This window comes from Styela clava, chromosome 1 (genome assembly GCF_964204865.1).
Source record: "Styela clava chromosome 1, kaStyClav1.hap1.2, whole genome shotgun sequence".
NCBI classification, from domain to species: Eukaryota; Metazoa; Chordata; class Ascidiacea; order Stolidobranchia; family Styelidae; genus Styela; species Styela clava.
This window is the reverse complement of record NC_135250.1, coordinates 10,889,050-10,902,234: the sequence shown is the minus strand read 5'-3', so window position 1 is coordinate 10,902,234 and position 13,185 is coordinate 10,889,050.

Sequence of the window (13,185 nt, the reverse complement as noted above, 5' to 3'; positions counted from 1 at the left end):
GTGATTGTACTTTTAAGGCAGAGCCAAATGGAAACACATTATAAAACTTATTCTCAATTTTCACAGTTGAGCATAAAAAATTGAAGATATTCCAAAAATAAATGTATTTAAGCATGACTCTGTTTAACAGAGAAATGAACAATAAAATCGTTTCCCCGTTGAGGAAGAAATACACAACTATAAATATGAGTAAATTCAAAATAATATTTTTTCAGACCATTCAAAGAATTGTTAGAAAAAAGCTGGAAACGAAACAACATGGCACCCACACAATATTATAACAATGCATGGTTAGGGTTACCATATTTTGTGGACTTCAAAGCGCGACGCCTCCAAAGACACGACCTCTGAGCTGTGATCCTGTAACTTTACAGTTTCCGATTTTACTACATAGGCCTACATTTAAAGCCATCCCGGCTGTCTTCATTGACCATATTGTCATCGAGAGTTCATGCGCATATTCTCTGTCTAAACATCGGGTTCAGTTCGAAAAATAGAACGGAATAGACGCTAACGATACAAATGATCCGAATTTAGATTTTTTTATGTACAGCAAAAGGAATAAAAAAGAATCAAATAGTCTGCCGTTTTCAAGCATTGAGAATTTATTTTTTCGCTAAGCTTTTTTTCATGCAACAACGAAACATTCAAAATAACGCATTCACCTTCAGTAAGTAGGCTAGCGTTGCACTACACAGCAACAAGAACATGTTCGTGTATTATGCTGGATGGCTGAACGCAAAAGCGGGACTTTTAGCCGACTTGTCGGGACGGCGGGACAAGACGCTAAAAAGCGGGACTGTCCTGCCTAAAGCGGGGCGTATGGTAAGCCTATGCATGGTATATATTTGTATGATAAAATGGGATTATTTTCCCAAAATAGCTACCTTCAACAAATATTATCAGTAGAATACAATACAAAAACTTCTTTATTTACCAGTAACCATCGTCGAGAGTTGCGCCACAGGCCTACCAGTAATCATGAATAAATCACCCAAACAAATGTCATTGTCCGTGATTTTCTCACTCATGCAACTTCTGGGATAGATTTAATATCGCAAGCTCATCTGGTAAAATAACTTAACAAAACAGTTCAGCTATTTTTCAAATCAATCAAGAGCCTGTTTCAAGTATATATAGTTGGAACATGCATATATAACAGAGACGTGTTTTGCATAAAACATAATCAACAGTATTAACGGTAAAAGACGGTTTCACCATTTTAATCAAGAAGACATATTTTAGGACCTTATTGGACACGTTTAGTGGCCATAACGATCGCTTCAAAATTTTGTTGTTATTATTATTTTTGTCAAGGATTTTATTATCCGTGTGTTTTAATTTAGTTTGTCTTTTTGTATTTGCCTGTATGCTTTTTGAGGACCCTTGGTTTGGATATACTTCATCCGGGTCCGGTTGCTGTGGGACTCCGATCACCATCGAGTCGTGGGAAAAAAGAGCTTCCCGCCTCTTCTCCGGTCGCCTCGCTGGCGGCCGGACGTGTTTTCCTGTGTTCTCTGTTTTGTGCTGTTTTAACTGTGAAGTTGCCTCATAATAAACCACAAATCCGGAATCTGAGTCTTCTGATTCAATACACACGGTAGCAACATCTCGAACCGTGATATTTTCTTTCGTCATTATCATTAAAAAATCGCTTTTCTCTTCGAATACTGGACCAATTGCTTTGAAATTTTCAGTGGTTAAAGATAAAATTTTTCTTCAGAAGGCTATTACTTTTTTTTTCTTTATGACGTCATCAAAATTATTGCCATTGGGTGGCGTGTCCAGATATTTGAGCATAGCTCTCTTGTTAAATAAAAAATGAATATTTTCATGATTTATCGCTTCATCGAATGCTATGTCTTGCTCATGCAACCCAGAGTAATGCTCAAATCCAAGTTGCGCTATCCTTCACTGCAACTGAGCTTACACTGTGGGTGATTCGAGCTCACCCTTATGTATAACGGTACCGGTACGCTTCCTTTTTGCCACCACCATTGATGTAGATAGTGTGGATTAGATGAGGTTCACTTCAGTTGCAAATTTAAAGAAAACAAATAAACAAAATTAAAAGGTCGCTATATACTATGTAATATCAATACAAGCATGTCCTCGTCAGAGTCAATTACCCCTCGACTGTACGGTAAAAATACAAAGCCAGCGCTTCAGGTATAGGTCCTCAAATAGAATGTCGCCAACTGTTGATCATGACATGACTCACATTTTCAGTTTTAAAACCGGCGCTAGATTCGAAGACTAATTTGTATCATTTAGGAAATCCTTTAGAAATACCTTATTGACAAGGTGAGTGTAGAAGAAAACATCTACGAAACTCACAACACCAGTGCTTTTTATAAGCTTTTCAGATACATTGGAACATTTCAGGAAATATCTGCACCCGTTCGAATAATTCAAGCTGCTTGTTCTATAATTGCTTTAAAACTTTGTGTGTGCGAGAAAGACAGATATAGTATATATATATATATATATATATTTACGGTACCTTTTGATCTCGATCGTTAAGTATGTTTATAGGTATTTGTCTGTTTTTTGTTTGTCTGTTAGACCGAAAATATAGACACATTGGTATGTCAGCGAGGTTGAATCTGCTCCAAATTTTGCATGTGCGTTCATCATATCTCGGACCAAAATCTTATTGATTTTGAATGAATTATGTCGTATAATTAGCGAGTTGATAATTAATTAGTGATGTGACACGCGGTGTCGCTCTTGAGTCAAAGCAAAGGAATCGAAATCGCAGATCGATAAGTCGGAGCTCTCCGATCGCTATCTAGTTTATATATTGTAGATTACAAACAGGTGCTCTTTCTTTTTAATTGGCCAACTCTAATTTTTCATCATCTTTTTAAACTTTTTTTTTGTTTTGCTGTGAGCGTCTATTAAGCTTGTTTTTTTTTTATTTGTATTGTTCACCAATCGCTGCTATGTTGATTAAAAAGACAAAATAAACTTCTGATTTGACTATTTATTCCAAAATATATCCCATTTCGGCTTGTCACAGCACTAGATGCAATATTTATATATGCTTATTAACTGAATACACTAATCTGTAATACTATTTATGTTAATGTGACTAACTTCAATAAATATCATAGTTTATCGTTAACATGCATTTTTTTGAACATGCAACATTCTTAACTTGTAAACGTTTGGTATTACTTTCTATAATTTTCTACGATGTTGAATTCCAGAATATGATACAAGCTATTTATAATAGTCATCTTTTACTATGAGATCATAATAGCTCGACTTTGATGACTGCATGGTCGTATCGGTCCCTCCCATCGAAGAAACATTCTAATTTTTTTATTTTTCGATATAGTTATTATTGATATACTGTAACTGTTTCATTTTGGCTGGCAGTTAATAAATCTTGTCAAAGAAGACAAAAGAACTAGCGGCCATATATTTGTGCTATTTAGCAGGTTCTATTATACATTCCCTTGTTTCGTTCAGTGCTGAGCTGATCGGCCTTCGGCGATCGCTATTGCGATAAGTTCAAGTGAACTCGTTTTCATGTTTTGTTTTTGTTTCATAGCACACGTCGTTACGATAGTCGGTATGTTCGTCTGCAGTTAATGAGTTACCAGTACGGTATCTGTTCATTGGAAAATTGTGCCATTAATTCAGTAATTGCGTAGGCATGTTGTTATCGGCACGTCTTAAACTAATTTACTGGGATCTCTGAATCTGACATACCGGTCAGCCGGTACGGTGCGGTAATTGGTCCACGCGCATGCAGGCTGCAGCCAGTATGGCAGTGCTAATTGCACCGGCAAACCGGTGGCACATTCTGACATTCCACACAAACATGTGCTTTCACGTCCTTATTGCTTTATGGCGGTACCGGTATGGGCTAGAAGTTTTAATCACTGAATTAGTACCCTATTCCTCAAATTGCCTTTGCTGTAAATTCCTCTCGATTTGTCTCTTTTACTAATTTTATTATATACGGTACCGGTACCTGTACGGTACTGCTGTACTGTATGTTAGAAAAGTTGCGCTCGCTGTCAAGTCTGTAAGTTCCAAAAAGTATTTGGGTTATAGTCAAAATATGTTCACCATCATGACTATTCTGCTATTGCATACCTAGCCAATGTGGGTCTCGTGTAGTTTCGTACCGTACCTAACATACTTCTAGTGGGCGTAGCATAACAATTTTTTGATATGTCAATTCTAACCCTCATCTGATTACGCCATCCAAAAATTAAATCACTACGACATCACAATCACGTCATAGAGCTTGCCAAATATACGCTCGATCAACCGAAATGGCATTGGCGCCGACGATAAAGAACTGACTGACGTTATCGGTCACTCTCCTATTGGAATCGTTGCGACGAGAAAACGAGAGAAATAACTGTTCGATTTCGGGTGCTTGTTTGCGCGTCTTGGATGGCAGTTCGTATAGTTCAGTAGTTTGAAGGGCTCTATTACGTCACTGTGACGTCGTAATGCCTTAATTTTTGGATGGTGTAGTCAGGTGGGGGTTAAGATTGATACGTGAAATAATTGTCATGCTACGCCGACTAGAAGTATGTTAGGTAAGAAACTACATGAGACCCGCCAATGTTTGTAGCGAATGCAATTACAGACTTCTTTTTTACACTCAACCAGACAAACTAGTAACAACACTATCCTGACTATCATTATAGGTGTTGCTGCTTGAAGACCCAACTAGGTCTCTTGCGACTTCTGACTTCTGTTGCGCAATTAACGTTACTAGTTTTAACGTTATTTTCTGTACCAATCTTTGTGCATTTGTTTTTTGTGACGACAAATTAACGATTGACTGACTGCCACCATGAGAATTCTGGAATTCAGAGTTACATCAGAGAGTAGGCCTAGTACTACTAATAGTAGACATTCAGACATTGCGCTATCCTTCCAACATTTCACCTATGGCAGTATGGTACTGGTAACCAGCTAGCATTCATCAGTACACACATTCAGAAATTGTTGCATCTGAAAAACATTGTCACTTTGTACGGCTGTAAAAATTATGATTTAATTAAGTTAAACCTATTTATTCGTTTTCCTATGTTTTTGTTTGTTTATACACCTTAATGCTTCGTTGTCGCCCATATGGCTCATTTCAGAACTGCAAGATGAGTTGCTGCAGTGGGTCATGTTGTTTTGTTTGCATTAGAACTTTCCAGTTTTTCTCCATGTCCATTAAATACAATGAAGAAATAATAATAAAACAGCGAAATATTTCACTTTCGATAGGAAATATGCAATCAAGGCTATCAAGCCTTGCGCATGCTTGGTAACCGTATTTCCACACTTGATTTTGCGTGGGCATAGAACCAGAGGGCAGAGACATCTTGTTCTGAGGTGTCCGTGGGTCTAAACATTTTTTCTTTACCTGTATACCCTGTACTATTAAAGAACAAATACAGTTATAACATTATCCGTTAGTGTATAATAAGCCACAGCTGGTGGACTATGCTGCATTGATGTAGTCAATCCTCGATATATTTGACTCTATGATGCAGAATCTAGAAAGAAGGTCATATAATTTCATATATTTTAACGTTGATTTTTATGGGACTCTAAATTGTCTGTATGCAAAACAATTCTGTGGTGTGTATTTTTGTGGAATATACCCAGTACTATCATAAAGTATATAACCAGTAGAACAAAATTCTTGTTGATAATCGAATCAAAAATTTTAAACTTTGACTGCAAAAGTTAGCCTATTAAAATTGTTGATATGGCAACATTTATATTAATTTTTTTTTTGTTGGTTTTATGAGATTCTATATTCTGGCTGTATGACTAAAACAATGTGTAAAGCATATAAATGTATAGAAGTTATAGTAGGCCTAATGAAATGCTGCAATTTTTGAAAATTTAAAATATTTGCAATTTGGCATATTCCAAATAATTCTAGATTTGTGTGCATCTTTAGATGGAATAGAAAAGTATATATTCGGTATGGTGTACATTCAAAATTTAATTGTGTCTGTTTTAATAACAGATAAATATTAGGGTAGTAATGCTTAATTCTAGATTTGTGTGAATAAAATAACACATTAAACTTTTTTATATATAGGCTATCATTATTTGCATGAAATCCATTTATAGGTCTCATTTATTATCATTACTTTTGTTTTGTAAAGCATTGATAAAGCATTTAGTTTCACAAAATATTTTATCACCATATTTTGTGTAAGAAGTAATGATTTGTCCAAAACACGAATCCAAACCTTTTACGATAGCAAATTAGTGTTAAGGTGAAGCAATTCTGTCCTTAACACAGTTTGCAGCAGATGGACATCTGTCTCAAATGATTGCTTTGTGCGACCAATTTCAATTTTTTTAATGAAAGCAAATTAGACTTTTATACACTCATCATACACTTAGATTTTTTATACACTCATCTGAAAATGATTAAATTACCTCCAGCTATGCATGTATTTAAAAAACGCTATTACCACAAATTGTACGGTATTGATTCAAAATTTCTATAAGTGTAAAAATAGATTAATTTCTGGGATGTAAAAAGCAACCATTTAGTATGTGATAATATCTTCTTCAGACTAAACAAAAAATTATGTTGTTACCTCAAATTTTCAAAAGGTGATCAGATCTGTAGATCAAAAAGTCATATCGAAATAGCTTATTATGCTGAAATTATGTCGTTTAAATATACTTGATTATATTTTAATTTCAATGGATATATTCTATGTGTTTGGTAGCGGAGTAAAAATGTGAAATGTCATTTTAGTCGTTCAAAAAGTATGATCTTTTTCATGAAAATGGTGAAGATAACAGATGTGTTGAAATTTTGTAACTCTTTTTTTCTAAACCAACTATAATATTGAATTCTGATTCATATCTTCGTTATATTTGTTATTACAATAATTTGCTCCATGCAAGGTGATATACACTCACTGAGAAGTAAAGAAAACTCATCTGTTAGCAAAGTTGCAGGCTATCAATGAAATGCCAAGGGGTATTTTAACAATACAAAACTATGATGGTGCATCGCACACCTGATTTTATCATGATTATCTGCAAGTGCAAAAATTTTATTAAGGATAGCAAAGTAGATTCATTCCATGTGCCTACCTTTAGGCAAAATATGAAAAATGTTCCACAATCATTTATATTCAGCATCATAAACTCAATATAGTTTAACTGTATATTTTATTTATTTGGTTGGCCTTTTCCTCATTATTTTGTTTCCAGAAGCTGAAGGAAAATTTGAATCATTACCTTAAGTAAACAAGGATGTGTGTCATCAATTTATTATTGGGGTAGGAAGTTATCTGTATAGTCTATTTTTTTTAATCATTTTAAGTAATTATGGCCGATGAATAATCTTGTCTTAATCAGATTCTTTGTTAATGTGAACTCAACTATAATTTTGGATTGAAATGAAATTTTTTTTATATCATCAATTTCATATAAACATTATAATAATCGTTGATGTTTATATGAAAAGTCCAGGTAGATAATATGGATATAATCTCCATTCTTTTCAGCAATTATGGCTTTATTAATATCTGTCTAAAACCACTGAATTATTGTCAGCTAAATTGGGCACAAAAAGTATTATAACATGACTATTGATAATTATTAAATTACTATAATTGGCCTAAATATGTGTGTCATAGTTGTAAAAGTTCAGAATTGATGTATACATGATGACCACTATCATACATGGCCATGGGTTAAGTGTTCCACATATTGCTGCATAGCATTGGCGTCAATCATGATATATGCTTAAGCTTTTGTGTTTATACAGATTATGAGAGTGACACAAATTTAATAATTTCCAATAGCTATGTGGTACTAAGTCTAGCTTTCTATTATATAAGACTGCCTCGTCAATTGAACATCGCTAATTATCAGAAAATTATATATATAGCAATGTATTCTTTGGCAAGATTTAACAACGCTAATTTATACGCACGCAAACGTGTTTTAAGAAGAAACGCCTCGGGCAAAATAGCATGGGCTCAATTCTGCTGGTTTTGTAACATAGTTTCGAGACATTTGCAAGTTAGCATAGGAGTGCAATTTTGGGGTGTTGTCTATGGTGTGTTTTGCCACACCCCTAATAAGATTTTATATCATCTATGGAACAAAGAATATATTTTTATTTGATGTTACTGTTAGTATTTGTATTTCAACGTAATATTTTCAGTCACGGTAAATGGAAACATCCTTTTGATTATGCAATGATAGCGGCTATTTTAAAATACTTTGTTTTACCTTTCAAATTTTTTTCGCTTGTCAACACTTAAAGATTTATGCTTTGTTTGAATAAGACATAATAAATTTTAAGTTAAAGTTTGAATTTGAACATTCTTTAGACTGGAAGCAAAGCTTTATGTAAATGCCTGAGCAAAATGCTACAAGTCTGCATTGCCTATTTTACATCCCTATGCTATTGATTTATTCATTACAAAGGCTATGCTAAGCCTTTAGGGTTGTTTCATTGATTTATCAGAGGTGCTTAGCTGCAGTATAGGAAAGGACGAATGTTGCCACAGTGTATTGATTATTAGCTTCAGACTGATTGGATACTGAATCATATGAAATTCTTTATTTCGATGGTAGCAAAGCAAACAAATGGTTGATTATGAAAGAGATATAATAGGTTATTATATTTGTCCTTTGCAGCATGTATAGAAGGCCGAATTTTTTAAATTTGTGTGCATTGCCCAGTTGATATTATTTTTATAATAATGTCATTTTTTATAAATAATGTAATAATTAAGATGGGAGAAATAGGCTTGAAAAATAAGCTTTTTGAAAATGATATAACATTAATATTATGAAAAATATATGTAAGACGTGACATGGTGGTGTTGACGCTAATCCATATTTAGGTTGATAAAACTATAAAATTATAGCAAAATGATAAAAAATAAAAAAAGCAAAAAAGGAAAGTGAACTATTCAAGCACATTGCTCCCATGATGGATCTAATCTAGTATTATTAGTCAAAATTAATGTATAAACTACATTTAAACTATGGGTATAAATATACATTAAAGTTAAAAATCCAGTTTGATATTTTTGGCAATTCCAAGATAATAAATATTTTTTTTTAGTAATTTAGATAACTGAAAGCAGTATTGCGGCGAAATATCGATTTTATTTTTCAAATACATAATTATTCAAAGGTACACATTAACGAACACAAAATTGAGTTTCATTGAAAGCAGCATTTTTTTCTTATGCGCGGTTGGTTTTTCCTGATAGTTTAATGCTGCATAAGCAAAAAGTTTTCTAACCACTAATCTAAACGATAGTTTTGAAACAGAAGTAGTAATACTAATAAACATTTTTGGAATTCAAATATCAGTCTTTTTTGGACTTGAACATAAAAAAAAAAATATTCATCACCTGCTTTTATAACTCATTATATGACATAGATTGAATCTAGGCACTCGACCTAATATTTTACTCTGGTATGGAACTCAACCATATTTTGTTAATTCGCATTATAGATAATCATAATCACTCGATTTGTCCTGAATGTTAGTTCATGTCATATAACTAGGTAATATACGGGGAAAAGATCATTAAGCAGTGGTTAAACAGTTATAAGCAAACAGGCAAATGTAATTATTGCTCCATATTCCGACTAGACATTGGCTCTTTCTTTTCATTTATTTAAAAAAAATAGGATTCAATCCAAATTGGTAATCCTGTCATTTAATGGATCAGAATGGTTCCTTTCATTCAGTTTATTGCTGTCACACCATGCCACACCCCTTTGAGCAGAATCAATGATGCATGAAATTATACTCTTTAACAGAATTGGTGTCAACACACTCTTAGAAGGTCAAGTTGCCATAAAGTTTAATGCAGTAGCAGCAGTGTGCTTCTGTCTGGCTTCCATTCTTTTGTGTCTTGTACCTTTGTGTCAATTTAAAGCACGGGTTCCTAAAAGGGTAAAAATAGGATTTTTAGTGGGCTGCAGACAGTTTTGTCAGGATATTTATGTAAAATGTCAGAATTTCCAGTATTTAAATTCTATTTGGTGAATGCTGCTGAAGTGCAATATATATTACATATCTGTGTGTGAAAAACCATTTGGTTATTTGGCACTCCAGAAGTATGTGTACCAATATGGAGGTAACTAATTTTGTTCGCCTATTTTACATCAAGTTGTGTAAACTGAAACCTATGAGCAGGTGGGTATATTCAATTGGCTAATACAGACAATCCCCGAACTAAAATAAGGAAAATCGTAATAAAATTATGGCCTAACCCTAACCTGGTACTGGTACACATACTACAGGAGTACCGATTATTTAGATACAAGTGACAGCATATGCATCATTTAGCGATTACAAATTTGCTTAGTAGTCTTGCTATATTACTGGTATGTGGTCTTGGGTTTGCTCAAGTGTGAATACATGAAACTTATCTAGTAGATGTTTTTATGTCTTAAATGCTAATTCTTCAACATATTTTAGTGATATGATGTTGTGTGTAAGCTTCCCAGTTGCAAGATATATTTTGTGAAATATATCATCTTTATTGCAACAGGAATTGCGGCTTTATGTATCATTATTGAGCATATTTGCATCATTGCTATTTCTAGCTAAAATTGTACCTTCATGCTAGGAATGTTATTATTCCCTATAGATTTCGTTCTAAATATAACTCTTACTTTATTTTTAGAAAGGGAACATCAGTGTTCCCAAATTCTAAACCTTGTGTAGTCTAGGTAGACTGTTATATAATATTCAAATATCTTACTTTGATAATCTATTCTTGTAGTAGCATTGTATATTTGCTATGTGGTTGATATTCACTTGACAGTTAGTGTTCTATTTAAGGGTTTTACTCATTTAACAATATGGTTGCTGGCTTTTATGGCTGCTATAAATTTCATATCTATTGTATTGTGCAACCCTTCGAAAGAGCATATTGAATTGAATTTAGTAGGAAAGTGTAGTTTAGGCATTTGCAGTATTTTAGATTTACGTTGGTAATATATCCGTATCTCATTTGATATCCTAAAAGAGCATTTGCTAAATGGCATTTGATTCATACAATATATAAATGCTAGATGAGAGGCATTATGATTTTAGCTATACATAGTGACTATAAATAGCAATAAAAGCAAAGTCATTGAAATGGCATGTGATATTTCATACTTTATGTTTTATAGGTTTTTCGCTTGCTTTTATAACTAGGCCTGGTAGCCACCACGATTCACGAATGTAATGATATCAAGCCACTATTACTGATAATAACCTAAATGTCATAGCCTATTCACTTTCATTTTAGATGACAGTAAATATCATTTAGTATGATCTTAATTGCTTTGTTGGACATATTCTTACAATATTGCAGTACTAGATGAGCATGTGTTTTCAAGATATTTTATATAGAAGACGTATTTTTGAATTTCTGAATAAATATTATATAACCACAAAATTGACTGGGATTGATCTGGAAGGTAAAAAGGTTTCATTTACACTGTAGTTCTATATGTTTTGCACAATCAAAGCTGAAGTGTGCATTCCTGGTAGAAAATAATAATTATACTGTTTGCTTCCCAACTTCCCAATAAAATGTGTATACTTGACTTAGATAACACGTTTAAAAGTAACTGAAAAATCAAGCTGAATGCTTGCTAATTGTGTAGTAAAACTATAGTTTGTAATAATGGGGTAAGATCTCCCTGTCCCTACTTCATTAGTTGATTCATATTGTATATTGTATAATTGCAATACTGCTGTAGCAAGGAAAATAAAGATCATTAATTTTAGTATTTCAACACTCTTGCAAATGTTGCTAATCAGAAAAATTTCTGACTTGGAATTAGAATAATTTGTAAAATCATGAATATTTGAAGTGATTTGCTCTTAAAATATGATTCAAAATATTCAAATTAAAGAAGCCCAAAACTTGAAATTGAAATGCCATAATTTTTTTAAATATATGCTCCCTCATTTTCTCGTTCACAGCATGCATCCCTGCAGTTTTAAATTCTTTATTGTTTTATGAACATGCATTGATCATCATGTCCATCAATCTCTGCAATACTGTTAATAATAAAATCACACTTTGATGTCTATTCATTCTTTGGCAGTCTGCCACAATTTACATTACAATGTTTATGGTTCTAATAGAAATCAATATTGGCGTACTATTCATCATGTACTTATAAACACATCAACCTTTGGTGAATAAATTTGTAGAAAGGTTACAATTTTATTGACCGCCAATCCAAGGTATAGAAATTGTGTGAGTTCTGATCAATTCCAAGCGGTCTTCGATATAATTTTTAATGGATTCAAGATCCGGAACATTTATTTATTATAGTCTATTTTATTTTATCTGATACAATTTATGGTATCTTTTAATGAGCATTATATCAATTCAAATTCCTATGTCGAAGCTATAATTCAGATTCTTTTCTAAAAATTTTGGGTACCGTTAGATGTTATTACTTTGCATAGTTTAAGTTATTAAGTAAATTTATGAATAGAAATTATATATTTGGTTTAAAGCTAAATCTTCTATTCTTCTGCATTATTGTTAAATCTGAAGACTGCTTGGGGCAATACTGACTATAGGTAGTAGACACTAAAATGTAACATTTCATCTATTGAAAATTTATGTTCAAGTTGTTTATATCCTCAATAGTTAGCTTTTTTCTGTGGATATTTTAAGCATTGCGCTCTCAAAGTTTTTAGATAAATCCCATAGATTCTCAGATAATTCTTTGAAGTAAGAAGTAATCGCACAAGAACAAATAGGCAGCAATTAGCAATAGTTGAATTTATAATTGGTGCTATTTCAGCAGGGTTTTCAAATAAGATTTCTGATAATCTTCATTGATTTCTGTATTATTTGCTATTTTTGAGTTAAAATCATGATGTACAGGTTGTTCATGAAGGTCATTGATGTCATTGCCATATATGGGCTATTCCAAGTGACACTACAGGAAAATTTCAAAAATTTTGCGTGTTGTTAGATGCAATATTTTTTTATATTTTCAGCTACATGTTTGTTTCATGGTCCAATCAGTTGCTTTATTGAATATGCAAAAATTGCACAAAAGTTACACCCAAGACTTACTTAGTGGATATAAAAAATATAGTAAAATCTAGCGTGACGCTACAGGACGTCAAATCTACCATGCATCAACTGGCATTGTGTTGTGCTGTAAATTTTTACG